Source organism: Mytilus edulis, chromosome 5, assembly GCF_963676685.1.
Source record: "Mytilus edulis chromosome 5, xbMytEdul2.2, whole genome shotgun sequence".
Taxonomy (NCBI): Eukaryota; Metazoa; Mollusca; class Bivalvia; order Mytilida; family Mytilidae; genus Mytilus; species Mytilus edulis.
The window spans coordinates 16,505,358-16,520,874 of NC_092348.1; the positions used below are offsets into that span (position 1 = coordinate 16,505,358).

The 15,517-nt window shown below is 31.7% G+C and overlaps 1 protein-coding gene across 2 annotated transcripts in view; it reads right to left on the bottom strand.

Moving 5' to 3' along the window:
- Positions 1–497: 497 nt before the first annotated feature.
- LOC139523107 (uncharacterized) overlaps positions 498–15,517 on the bottom strand; it is a 57,478-nt gene continuing 42,458 nt past the window's right edge. For both annotated transcript variants that reach the window (XM_071316886.1, XM_071316885.1), the window contains one exon: positions 498–1,465. The gene's annotated coding sequence lies outside the window, so the exon portion shown is untranslated. The remainder of the gene's footprint in view (positions 1,466–15,517) is intronic.

The window sequence follows — 15,517 nt, forward strand, 5'->3', positions numbered from 1 at the left end:
ACGCGCGTCTGACGTATATACAAAATTTAGTACTGGTATCTTAATGAGTTTTTTTATGTCATCTAAGATTTCTACTAATAAAATGTTCATCACTTATTACCTTTCGGCGTCTATCATGAATTAATGACCGTTGAGGAATACCATCGGATTTGTTTATTGTCACAGATCGTCTATTTCCGATACATGATGAGCCATTGGTGGAACAGGCAAGACATACGCACCAGGTTCAACGAACGTCGCTGGTTATAATTGCTTATATTTTAGTTGTGTATGTACTATTTTGTGTACAGCCATTCCCTTTTGTCTTTGATCATTGATCATTTAAGTTTCTTCTTTTTGGTTGGGGCAATATTTTTTTATTCCAACTTGGTGTTATTTGTGTATTGTTGTAATTACTTGGGGTCAATTCTTACAACATCAGAACATATTTTTGACAATTTAACCAAATTAAATGTAAAATGATGCTGGGTCTTGTATCAGCGAAAACAACAAGATCAAACGATTGTATTTTGTATTTTTGTCTGTCCACATGTTTACTTACAATTAACAAAGATGATATCGATGAAAAGAAATATTACAACAAAAGTTATCTACTGGTAGCAAAAAGATAAAAAAAAAAAGTCTGCTGTATTGATGCTTCTATGCATGTTATCACGAATTCTTAATGAATACCATATTAACGTTTAACGTCAAATAAATGTCGTTATACAAAAAATATTACTATGTTTATTTTCCCTTTCTTTGAAGTGTTCCCAGTTATCATTAATTTTCTGATGGTTCTTTAAGCGAGAACAATAATGTGGATTGCATGTGCCTCAAATTTAAATCGTACGTCGGTATGAATACTATTATATATATAAATCTTCCTAAAATTCATGAAAATTCTTCCCATAAATTATTTCAGAATAAGAATATTTAATTAATGATAGGCACCATTTATAATTTTGAATTTCATATTATATATTGTAGTTCCGTACATAGTGATATTCTTCAAAAAATTCTATCTTTTAAACGGAAATAAAGCGATCTTCCATTACAAAGAATACACATGGTACACACCATGCAAGCAACCTTTGGTTTTCCTATTACTGTTCCACAGAACACTCAAAGGTAAAAACAATGACTTATATACAATGTAGAATTCTAAACAATGTTTATGTAAAATGAACTGTTCTCGTGATTAATGCCTACCATTAAAATGTGTATTTACATAATTATAATTTTGTCCTGATGATTTCCACAATATGAAGCAATTCATACCACAATAATGTACAAAGACGACTAGACATAAATAAAGATATAAAACAATTGTCTGTATCCAAGAGTCGGGGTTTTGCTAGATATACTTAAGATATTATATCTAAGCAGCTTTCGAAGTCCGTGTTTAGTTCCTAGTTTCGTCTTGCATCCACCTAACACGCCATTTTCTTCTGCTTCCATCTATGACGTCATTTTCTTTTGTATCCTAAAATCAAAGACATTTTCGACACTATTAAGAAGAGAAGGACACCTTTAACAAGGATTCAGCCGCAGTTTAGATAAAATATAATATAAAATCAATGACAGTGATATTCGAACAACTGTTTTGTAGACTTACTAAATAACTCTTTATTCAAGATTTTTTCTGGAAATCTGATCCCCATTACTTTTTTAATTCAATATTCATCAACTTAGATAAAATCATTATTGTTTCTTCTTCGTAATTTTTAAAAAAATCTACAGACCCTCAGTTAAAGGTTATTTCAAGGGAAAAGTATCCAATTATTAAAAAAGCATGCGGTTTTGAATTGTTCTTTAAAAATAAGATACGACGTAAAAATGATTTATAAGGCTTAAACTTAGCTTTTACGATAATTATTATTATCGCTATTTTTCGAAATTTTCCTTTGATCTTACTGGTTGATAGTTAAAAAATATGGTGATATGAAAAACTATCGAGAGAGACTAATGGCGCACGTGCCCTTGTCAATGTAAATTTCGACATTATCATAGGCAACATAGCGATACACATATTTAAGCATTGCTCATCTTCACTCTATTGTCTTTTTGCTTCCGCTATACCAGCTCAAGCGAGAAAATCAAACTCGTTGAGATGACCAACAATAGTCTATAGATAGATACACTATAAGGACTGCCGAGATGATAAACGAATGTCAATGTATTTCTTTTACATGATGACACTTGTGCTGTTTGCATGAGAAAACATATATTATACTGTAATTGTCCACACTTGTTATAAGAGAAGGAAAGCACATATTAAATAGTTATTTTGTAAGATTGTATAAAAAAGAACATGAGCACAAACAGATGCTTAAACTAAAGTGTCTTTATTCTATTTATCCGGAATAGCAACTGCCTTTTTCAGAGTGTCGATGTCAATGTAGGACTTCCTTTGAGATAGTGGTCATACTATAATGTCTGGGAGACACAAATGATGCCCCCGCAGATTCATATAGTGTTATAATTAAAAAACACAAAATTTGGCATGGGAGCAGATAGGTCTATGGTTCACTGTAGGATTTATCGCAATGCACCTCTTATGCTAGTAAATACTCGAATAATTGAAATCATCACTGAATTGTTTCATATTTATAGGAGGGACTATTTAACGGTGGATTTAGAAGCGGCAACACGATAGATACGCAGTTCATGTACGCCGATTTAATTTAGTTTGTAGAAAAAAAATGTAACATATATATAATAATAAGGAAACTGTGATTTTTCGTTACGGTTATTAGAAACATTCTGAAATAATTCCTTTTGTAGATAGCAAAGCAAACAGAAAATAAAAACTTACAACTGCATTTTCCATTTAAAAATAAAATATTTAGTATAAGTTAACTGAAAAATCGACACATTTTAAATATGTCTCACATATTAGACTCTGTTTATATTATATAATTTTGTGTACATGGTTCTACAATTGAAAATTTTGACAAATTTATGTCTAGCCTACGAGGAGTTGCTCATACTGGCAAATGTTTAGACAGATATGAGGGCGCAATAAGGCGATTTCAATTAACCCCTTCCTCGAAGAAAACAAAAAATAAATGAAAACTTTGTTTGCGCGGGTATATCCATTTTTTATTTTATTTTATTATAAATAAATTTGGTGTTTTAACTGTCTTCTGATTGGTTAAAATTATTAGTTTTATTTTCAATGTTGTCAATTTTGTTGGCGACACGCCCACTTTGACGTTGTGTATTCATACGCCAACATGTGTGTACGTTGTTATTGTTAATATACATAATATAAAAAGTTCTTTGAGCCGTTTTTTTGATAGAATTTTTTTTATAATGAATGGCAATAATTTATTTTGATTTTATTGAACCATAAAACTAATTTTGTCTAATTTTTGACTCTTCACATTTTACGCGGATTATTCACTGTGAAGAGTCAAAAATTAGTTTTATGGTTCAATAAATTCAAAATAGATAATAGCCATTCATTAAGAAACATTATAACTATAGTCCTCTTTCACTTGATTACAATTCGTATGTTACATGTGTAGGAACAATGCTTGCTCTAATATCACTATTCTTAAGAAACTATGTATTGTTTACTAAAAACTATTGTACAAAATGTACATGAAGAAAAAATGGGAAAAATCTGTATTATTGTATTAGCTAAGACAACAGATACAAAAAGAGCATGCAAATGGTTGAAGAAATTTTTCTTTTTAGTTGGTTGTCTTGTTTAGAAGTAGACGTATCTATATCTGTGGTCTCTTAAGGAATATGTATCCTTGTGCTAATGCAATGCTAAACATATGGAAATTTTAAAGAAAATCCACAGCCTTTATCCTTGTACTCTCATATTTGGCAATTTGATGACTGATAGATATATGATTATTGCATGCAGTGCTAGCATTGATTTCGATTTCCTTAAAATCAGTTTATTAATGTAGTTATTGGTTAAAGCAAAAAAAAAAAATGGACCAAATCAAGTACACCTTTTGGGGTGCGCTCGACTTTAGTGACTCAGTACGAGGTATTTTGGAATTTACAGGTTGGTTAGAACTTTTTGTAAAAAATAAACACTAGCACATCATAGAAAAACAAGTGAGTAATTTATGTTTCAAATTTTATAACAAAAATCTCTGTATTAAAGTCTGTGGATTTTCTATAAAAATCTTGGTTTATTTGCCACAAAGTACTCTTTTATTAAATGCAACGAGACAGTAAATAATAACGCTTTGCATCAAGTTTCCCCTTGGTATATGTACAAAATTGCCTATCTCTATTATTCATTATATCTGTAGTTTTGATACAATTGAAGTTTGAAAAGTTCGTACAAAAATGGCTACAGAACCTTAACGGGAAAGATGTTATCAAACATAGTCACCATTCAAAACTTCCCAGGACGCGGTGAAAATGTCGATAACAGCTCAGTGGCGGATCCAGGGGGGGGGGGGGGGGGTTTCCAGGGTTGAAACCCCCCTTTTTTTTGGCCGATCAATGCATTTGAATAGGAGCATATAGTTGGAACCCCCCTTTTTAAAATGGCTGGATCCGCCACTGCAGCTAGAGTCATTGTTAAAAACTGCTGCAAACTAAAATTGAAAGTTGTCTTTTTCAAACTTGTGCAACCTCGATTTTGTAATCAGCAACAACATTTTACAATTTGGAAAGAGCTGGTTGGAATGTTATCAATTTATAGTATCAATATAGCCTAAATTGACAACTTCCAATTTATCATGGATCATAACTCTTGAACGACGAAAGTTAAAATCGTAAATATCGGACTTTTGATTTTTGATTTTAGTATCAATTAATACAAATTTGAAAAGCATTGTTTAAACGGTGTTCAAGTTATTACAAGGAACAACATTTGGTCTTTTTGTTCAATTAAACAATGAACTCACGAACGACAAAAATGAAAACTTCAAAATCAAACTTGTGAACATATTTAAATTTGGAGATAATAGGTTGGACAGTTCATAAGTTAACAAATAGACACAGCCAGAACCTCCCTTCCACTACCCAGATGAATGACCAGATTCTAAAATGAAAATATCAAATACACTGGTTTGACAATTCTAAAGCACGAACAATACGACGAAATCATCGCTGTATTTCATTTGCCATCTCACTTATCTCTTACTAAGGGCACGTTCGTTAACAGGGAGATTTTTGCTGAAGAAATATTTCTTGTCGATTTTATTATGGATCCGTAATAATTGTAAAATATAGTGTAGAAAGGGCATACAATACGACGAAATCATCGCTGTATTTCATTTGCCATCTCACTTATCTCTTACTAAGGGCACGTTCGTTAACGGAGATTTTTGCTGAAGAAATATTTCTTGTCGATTTTATTATGGATCCGTAATAATTGTAAAATATAGTGTAGAAAGGGCATAGTTTAGTACATGCATCAGCTCAAAAAGTTCCTATGAAAATAATCAGCCCGACGGTAACTTTAGATTATGAGGCACCGGTAAAGAGATTAAAATCAATAAAGGACCATAAAAGAGCGACAAAGGATACCATATGGACATTCAAACGCATAAGTAAAAAAAACCCAACTAGAATTTCAACTTGGATATATATATATCCAGTATGCAGGCGGAAACCCGGTTGAAATAGAACAAAATAAACGAAGGTCTTTTGTAAGAGAAGGCGATAAATGCTTGCCGTAATGAATATAGAAACAATTTCTTAAAAAGTTAATAGAAACAAATAAAATGACAATTTTCTGCTCAATTACGACAATTTTTTTTTTAAAACACCAATTGCATAAGTTTTCAATTTATCTTTTATGAAGTCGACGACATTGGTCCAAATCTATCAAGTTGGATGTAGAAAATGCATAACCTCCGATTTTAATAACAAAAATTACCACGGACGGAGAACATAACAAACTATTATTTCACTAATTTTCGTGTCTGCCCTTCCCTTATGTGATTCAAGAATTCAAAAATTTCAAAAATGGGTAACAATTGTATCGAAAAGAGAAAATCGAGTGCAACTTTTTATGCTAGGACGTGTTTGAGTTGAATATTTTGTCATAATTACATTAGATGTATGTTTCATTATAATACTTTATTCTGATTGGCTAGCTGCACATCACGTGTTATTCCTTAAGCAATTGCATTACTCAATAAAACTTATCATTCATGATAACACGTGGTTCCACAATAAAGTGCACATGTGAATTAAATAAAAAAATTATAAAATTCGTGTTTTCATGACCAGAGCTAAAAAATGAAATTATAAGTATTGAATGCTTCTTTTTGTAACTTCATAGAGTTGTAAAAGCGTTGACCGTGCGCACATTTTTAGAATGAAGCGCTTCTGCGCTTCATACAAAATGTACTTTGGTCAACGCTTTTACACCCCAATGAAGTTACAAAAAGAAGCATTCAATTCTTAATTGAAAACGTAAAACGCAGGAGTATTTGATGCATCATCTTGCTTCAGATTCTATCATTTTTATATATCAAGGCTACAGGTTGACTTTATAACATCAAAAATTCACAGTACTAAAAGATGAAATATATGGGTCAAGTGAAATACCTTTCTAATAAATCACAATAACATAGTAGGTGTGTTCGAATACTAGTAGCTAATATTGACTTTAAGTACTTTTTTAAAGCAGTTTTAAAGTTGGATCTTAAAAATGCATATCTTCGAAAAAAAAGTCTTTTTTGTGTGTGATAACTAGTGTTTATAGTCATCAACCACTGACAATTTTTAGTCTGCCTTCCACGAATTATATAATTAGATTTTTGTTTAATGTTTATGAATTTTCGAAAATTCCACCTGACAACCGATCAGACAATAGTTTTAAGTTGACTCAATACAGACAAGAACATTAACTGATGCTCATTAGCTAGAAGATACATTTGTCTTTTAAAATACAACTGACATATAAGGATCGTAATGGTGCTATGTGGATAAATTTATCGGTTTCCAAGAGCTAAATTGACAGCGCGTCATCCCTAAAATGGCTTTTATTTCTACGACTGTAAAAATTAACTGGCGTAACGAGGAGATAATGAAGTAGAATCCTGGGAAGCTGAAATCCTTTTCATTGTAGTAGAGTTTTGTTTTTAACCGACTGACAAGACGCAAGTAAAGATGTGAGGCAAACTTTACTGTATCTGTTGTATTCCTTATTTCGAATTCGATGGGATAGATGCATGTAACAGCTATAAAAGCTTGAATTATTTAGTGAGAGACCTTATCTATAGAGCGAAACGTAAAATTAAAGGATAGATAAACTTCTTTTCTCTCTAACAAAATTCTCCTGTATGAAGTCGACAAGAGGAGAGGAGTTTGAATTCCAACTGGAATCCTGAATGTTTATTAAAAAATATGTCCTCCAAACTTAAAAGACATGTTGTCAATTAAGGCAGAAATCGATCATCTTCAGACTTGATATAAATGTCAGTCTAAGCGATAATTTTTGTTTGAATCATAGTGATGTTTACAAGGTACGATTTATCCTTCAATATGAGACACTCATCCTCAATTTTTGGTATCAGGAACAATATATTGTAGTTGTTAATAATTTAACACTCGGGTACCTTTTGATTCATTATGCTTCAAAAATAGTTAACTTCGTCGTCGCCGCTAGGTAAGCGTCCCCACGACTCGTCTCATATAAAAGGCAAGACAAAAACAAATTGCATTAACTTCAAACAGGTACAATAATTTGTCTAACGTTTTATAAAATTAGACACCACTCGAAACAGTACTGCATATATGACTCCTCCAAGGATAGCATTACCAATAAGAAGGTACTATGGTATTGTTGAGATTATGTCACGTATCAGGTTGCGACTCCCTCGGTTTGTGGCTGTTCCGTGTAGTCCTTTTATCTCTTCAAACGTACTTTTTGAATTTGGCTTCCAACGTAGATTCTGGAATGTTTTACAGTTGCCTCATAACTAATTTAACCCTTTGGACTAAAATATTCTATTTTATCTTAAGCCGATATCAAGATGCTTATTTTTATGTTGACAGCATTTGTTTCGTTTGATTGTAGAAATCGACTTTCAAATGACAACCAGTCGAGTTCCTCTTTTCATAGTCCCTTTTCTATCTTAGTAAAGTCAGAACGCTAAAGGGGCTTCTCAAGAAGAATGCAAAAACTTTGAACTATCCTTCAACTAAACGTTTCTTTCTATAGATGATGTCCGCCCGATAAAAACAATCAAATTTTGCCAACCGTGTTGATTAGACCTTACTATCCATTGAACTTGAAATTTAAGAAAACTACTACAGACAAGTAAGGTCGCTTTCCATATTTTGAATTTCATCTAGAAATTGACAATAAGATATTAAAGGAATATGTGGTATGAGTCCCAATGAGACAACTCTATCATCCACGTCACAATTTATAAAAGTAAATCATTATAGGTCAAGGTACGGTCTCAACACGGTTTAGTACTGAAATTCACGACAAAAGATATCATGGTTTAATTATTTCCACTGCTTATATAGAAACATTTCATTACCACTTTGCACCTATTCTAAGTATGCTATTTATTCGACAGTTAAAAGTTTGCTTTTCTTAAAGGGGCACTAACTGTCAACTTCATGTTAACCGATTTGACTCATATTCTCATATTTGATTTATAACAATGTAAAACATTATAATCAAATTATAAGAAGTCTAAAATAAATAATTTACAGGGTATGGGCTCGATAATATGTAGCTTCGTTTCGTGTGTAATTTTAGTCTGGACGCTATCAAATAACTATCGAGTTGACCTCTAAACACATCCGATGGTCATATAATGGATATAAACGTGAATACATATATAAATAGAACGCATACTCGTGCAACTGGATTTTTCTAGGTCTGTTCAATTTTCATATTATAGATAAAATATATTTTAATCATTCTCTTTACCTGTACAAGAATGATTTTTTGTGGATCGAATCAGTCAATCAATGATTTACCTTTGTTTCACTTTCAATGTTGTCATTCTTTTCCTTTGACACGCACTATGCATAGGTTATCCATCTCTAGCTATGGACTTAAATTGAAGTTCATACGAATTCGGATTTAATGAGGTCGAATTATTCACTCACAAGTGAATAAATCATCATTAATGTTTCTCAGCTTATTTTGACAAAATTGAACGATACTGAAAGCGAATTGTCATTTTACTATTTCACTTTCATTAATGATTGAATCATTTTTTTTTTAATATATTTTAGATTTTTTTAAACATCTCATACTAGTGCCCTTTAATAGTTCCTCCACACAAGGAATACATTTGTAAAGGTTTCTTATAATGGACTTGAATTCTGCCGATCGAAAGTTGGTTATTGAACATCTGTATCACAAATAAGCCTATCCCGATTTCATTCTCCCGTTTGTTACTTTACCGAATGCAACTATCGCTTGGTGTTTACCAATGCAACACGCCAGACAACAACCTGAGGAAGATGAATTGCTTCCACCTCCAGAAACCGGGTTTATCCCGGTTTTGTGGGCTTGATGTTGCTCAAGGTTTATGACCTCTTCTGTGGCCTGTCAATTACGAAGTTTTTAAACTGCAATAGTATCTAAACAGCAAATACACTGAATAAAAGAGATAGGCCATTTTGTACATATGTCATGGGGAAACTTCGTTCAAAGCATTATTATTTATAGTTTAGTAGCATTTAGTAGAAAAAGAGAATTCAGTGAAACTAAAATCAAGTTTTTGTAGAAAATCTACATACCTTAATACAGAGATTTTTGTTATAAAGTTTTAGACTTCTCACTTGTTTATCTATGATGTGCTAGTGCTAAAAAAAAGTCCTAAACAACCTTTAAATTCCAACAGACCTCGTGCTGAGTCACTGAGCGCGCCCTAAAAGATGTACTTGACTTGATCCATATTTATATTCGTTTTAACCAATATTTTAATTTATAAACTTGTTTTAAAGAAAGCATTGCTACCACTGCATGCAATAATCCTCTATCTATCAATGATCATCAATCATCGAATTGCCTAATATGAGAGTATAACGGGAAAGGCTGTGAATTTCCATATGTTTAGCTTTGAATCAACACAAGGATACATAAACCTTAATCGTCAGTTTTCTGTGAAGTTCGTTCGGTTTTGGTTTGTAAAATGGATTTGTTATTAATAATTTCTCATTCGATTTATGTCTTTTGAACACCAGTATACTACGGTTGCCTTTATTTAGAACCTATTGTTAGTGTCATCGTATTTGTTCTGCAAGTTATGGCGTGGTCCTTCTTAAACTTGTGGTTGTTGATGGCACTTGGTTTTATCTTATATTTATGTTTTTCATTTGTATAACAAGTTAGTTACGTACGATATAACAACCCTACGGATAAAATAACATAAATCATAAAGTCATCAAGGGTGCTACGTGCAGTTATTCATCATTAAGATATGAAGCATCACTTTTCTTACTTTTCAACTGTTTAACCAGATTTATAATTAGCCAACTACATTCGTCTTTCCAATGAAAAGACATTTATAATTCGCCTATTGCACTACAACGGAAATCTTACTGTCAGCTTAGGTCCACGCTTTACACCAAAAAATGATTTTGTTGTAACTGATCTTGTTTTTTTTATACATTAAAAAATCACTTTGTGTGTCCCTTGTAGTTTTTCTTCTCTTTTGTATTGCAAGATGGTGTGCTTATTCGTGATAGTCTATGCACATCTAAGTGGTACGAGAATTCAGTACTTTCAGGCATTAAAACTATTGACCAAAAACCTGTTTTTATATAAATGTATCCTTTCCACAAACTAAATCATCAATGCACTTTCTTTAATGATGGTGAATTCATAACATTACTCACGGGGGACACCACCCAGCAGGCACTCAACGTTGATTCAACGTTGAAACAAGGTTGTTTCTCAACGTTGAAACAATGTCAAATTTATGTTTGATTTTGAAAATTTGAATTAACGTTGTCATTTCAACGTTGAAGTTTCAACATCCATTCAACGTTGATTCAAGGTTGAATAGTAGTTGAAAGTATAATAATGAAATTTATTATAAAGCTACAAACACCACATTTTTTACCTGCTTTCCAAATTTTTGCTGTTGTTAGATAATAAACAGGCAGTGTGGGTGTACATGTTTTTTTTTTTAATGTTTTTCCCTCTCACCAATACACATATGAACAAAATAGATAAGTTAAATGGAAGACATCTAAATAAATACATCAACTGTTACTTTAAACAACATTTGGTGCTTGTACAAAGTCAAAAATCTAGACCATAAATGTCATATCTTAAAATCCTGTTGGCAGAAGGAATAGCTGAAATGACTGTGTGTGTCCACTTGTATTTAACGATAACTATAGACATAATTATCTATTTAATTTATAAGTGGACACCTATCATTTTTGATATATTCTTACTTGTAGGTTTTCTTGTTGTGAATAGCTATAAAAAGACAAATCATTCAATGAATTTGCACAGTTTGCATAAAAACTAAGACATGCACTTTATTCCCTCACACCACAGAAAGGAAAGAAGATGTTGAATAGTTCTATAAAACAATTCTCACAAGTTCAAAGTAGTTTTTATTAAACGACCAACCAATGTTAAACCCTTCTTGAAAGTAGTATATATATCTAGGAAGAGTGAAGACATTATTAGGTCCAATGTGTGTTCAGGATGATCGCAATATTTACGAAAATAAGAAGATGCTGCATGACTGCTAACCAGACAACTATCCACAAAAACAAAGGTCCTTGATTATATATAATACATATATGTTATATAATGTATATATTACTCTCATAAACCATTACATTAATACTTATTTACTCAGGAACAATAATATCAAAAATAGTAATACAATGATATTTCTTTTGATACAAGATTTATTTTATAAATTCAATTGTTATATTTGTCTCTTTTTGTCCTTATTGCATGTCATCATTCTTCCACCACCTCGGGATCTTTCAGCGGTAAATTTTAAGCAGAAGAGGTCTTTATCAGATATGTATTTCCAAGTGACATCTTTTTACTCTTGCAGTATATTTAAACTCTGGAAAAAATCAGATTATATATATATAATAAATATAAATGGTATGAGCCACTTTCAATTTGTTTCTAGAAGAATTGAAAATAAATAAAACCATAATGACGAAGCACATATTGTAATAAGATAATCATTAATAAAAATAGATTCATTAATGTTTACTATTAGTAGTTTTTTGTTAATGAAGAAGCTTCAACCTGAGTTTTGTAAGACTGCGGGTTTCACTATATGTTATTGATTACAATGAAAACACTTTACCTAAGTAAGACGTTTTTTTTCATTGATGACTGCACAATTCCATTAACATAAAATAAAGAGCTTTACTAGAATAGCTTAGATATAAAGACAAACATAATATGGTATGTAAGGTAAACAAAATTAGAATAAACAAAAGATTAATCTTTGAACGCAAATGGTATATAGCTATACAGACAAAAAAAAACCTACCTTTGATGATTTTTAAGACTGGAATTCGCAAAACTGAATTTTAATTTTGCTCCACTTGATGCCTTTTAGCCATTGATCTGTTTGACAAGCTTCTGTAAAATAAATAATACATGTTCATGATATCAGATAATGGACTGCTATAACATTCAAAACCAGGTTACGTACACATTAATGTAAACATGCATTTCTCATATTACACAGAGTTAGAGATCACACGAAGATCAGTAAAGGCTCAGACTGACTTGTTTTTGTAAAAATAAATAAAACAATAAAAGTATCAATTTTCCATGATCGTTCAAATTCAATACTTTGTTGTCCAGTTGAAATTCATCGTTTAATATGATCATGATGATCGTCAAAAAGTATGTGGTTTACCAAGCCTTAAAGTTAAACTGAAAGAATCGCATATATATATATAGTATAAAGTAAACATGTTGGGAAATTTACCTGAGCAAAATAATGTAAACACTTGCTTGTCCCCCCTTTTTCTTATATGAATCTTTAAGCATAATAATTGTAACAATCTTTACCTAAACTTTAAAATGAAACTAAATATGCTTTCCACATTAAATGCTCTTAGAAATAGTATAATTGGAGGAAATTATATATGATGGCCCTTCCATGTGTTCTGATCTCAGACTGTTTTCTGGAATACAATGTTGACGTTATAATTTTCTCTAATTGTGCAATATGATACCAATTCAGAGTTTCTAATCACAATTCATAAATATAACAAACCGTGATAGCCACATGCAAACATCTACATACCATAAATATACGTGATAAACGGGAAGTTTCTCTTTCGACTTTTTCCTTTGTTGTTCTTTTTCAAATACAGGAAAAGTGCGTGTTTGAATAGTGCGCATGGGCCATCTAACTTCCTGTTCAAATCCCGCGAAAATATGAATGAAAGAAATCGCGATCTTTGTTGATAATCAACTATTTTAAATTTCTTTACATGTTATCTTTATGTTCAAATTAAAGTTATGTGAAATGAAATTTTTAAATTATATTTCTTATTCCCTAGAAATTTAGTATCAAACGACTTACCCCCCCCCCCCTTTTTTTCTCATACCGTCACGGTGACGCAAAAGTCAAGTTGAAATAGTGACCAATAGTTAGTACTATACTGTTTTGTGAAACCCAAAACTCTTTTTCATTCTTTTCTTTATAAATATATACTTCTACAGTTATGCATATATTGCCTTCTGATAATGATTTTTTTTATATAGGCCTACTATGAGTAAATAAGTTAACGTTGATTCAATGTTGAATCAATGTTCCAATTACAACGTTGAAATGATCAACGTTAATTCGACGTTGAATGTTGGTTTATTCCTCAACGTTGAAAATGTTACGTTGTTTCAACGTTGAATATACGTTCATCACATTTCAACCTCATTTCAACGTTTATTAAACGTTGAGTGCCTGCTGGGCAGAAGTATTTCATGCATTACTTATGTATCAGACTTGACAAGTATACTTGCACTTGCAATTTCGGAAGGAATTGACTAAGGACCACTAAAACTATTGTTCAGATGAGATTATCCTGGTTAACTGAATTTGAAATCACGTGCTAGCGACTATTGTACTCCGAAGAAAGTGAAAGTTCGGACGTCTCCATCAAGCATTAAGTTTATTATGTAGATTTATGCCCATTTTAATTTATTCTATCAAAGACCTATGTTTACTAAATTGCTATTTGTGTATTAGAATGACTGAAATAGTATATTTTTTTGTGGACGTAAAATCGTTCATTCAACTTCCAACAAACGATCAGGAAATAAGAGTTTCAAAAAGATTTTGATATATTTCAGTAGTCAAAAAGTAATAGCTGTAAGTAAAAAGTTTTAATAACCCATGCACTTTTTTATTTTTTTATTTTATGTAAAATTGTGAAAACATGCTCTCCATTGAAACAACTATCCATAGACCTCAATTGCGTGGATGCAAGCAACTAAAGATCACCGGAAGGTCTCGGAAATTAATTCAGGAATCTGATATATTTTTCCATATTTTTTGTGTGATAAGCTTGTAGAGTTGATCGAGGTATTCGACGTTGAACGAATTTAGATAAGAGGTCCTGAATAGAAAGTATAACCCTTTTCTTGACAAAAGCCGGCAATTTCTTAAAAACAATTAATCAATCTATTTTTTTCTCCTTCAATAAGCTTTACTATTTTTCTGAGATCAAGTCTTTATCAACTGCTTGCAATACTAGTTTAGTATACTCCACATATTTTACGGCGGACATCAACAAATTATAAAATTTTCAAAACCAGCGGCCATGCAATCTCGTACAATATGCAGGAACCAGTGTCCGCCTGACATTTTTTCGTCAGCCCGACTGCCTTCCCGAAGATTTTATAAAATAGTTTTCAGAAGATCCAAAAATGTAGGAAGAGTGTACACATTTTTTAAAATAAGGAGACAAGCATGAGTAATTCTGAAACAAAAAGGTTATAAGACGACAACTGTCTGACAATAAAATACTTCAAGCTGTCAGATTTGCAAACATCAATAATTGACCAAAATAAGCTAAGACACATTATTAATAACTTGGAAGTTACTAATTTGATCTCATTCAAACCCCTTAGCTTGAGATTGGTTATTATGTGTTTAGCTATTACAAGGAAAAGAATGTCAACATTGAAAGTGAAACAAGAATTTACCATTTGGTTGACCGATTCGATCCACAGAAAAAATATTCTCATATAAGTTAAAACGATGATAACCATTTTTAACCTACAACAGTATGACACCAAACAGCCTAAGAAAAATAGTCGCTATCTTATTATATTATATTGATATGATTTAGGGTTATATGACCGTCGGCAGTCTTCGGAGGTCATCTCGATGGTTAATTAGTTGGCTTCTTGCTAAAAATACACACGACATTTTAATGCATATTATCGAGTCCATTCATAAAAGATTGTTTCTCTTATACTTTTTGAAATTTGAATATACGTTTCAGCATGCTCAGGGAGCAACCATTTAACATCAAGGCGTGAAATTATTTTTTTTTAGTTTTTCAATGCCATCAATCAAATTATATTTTCCAATATTTAACACTATAAGGTATGGGGGAT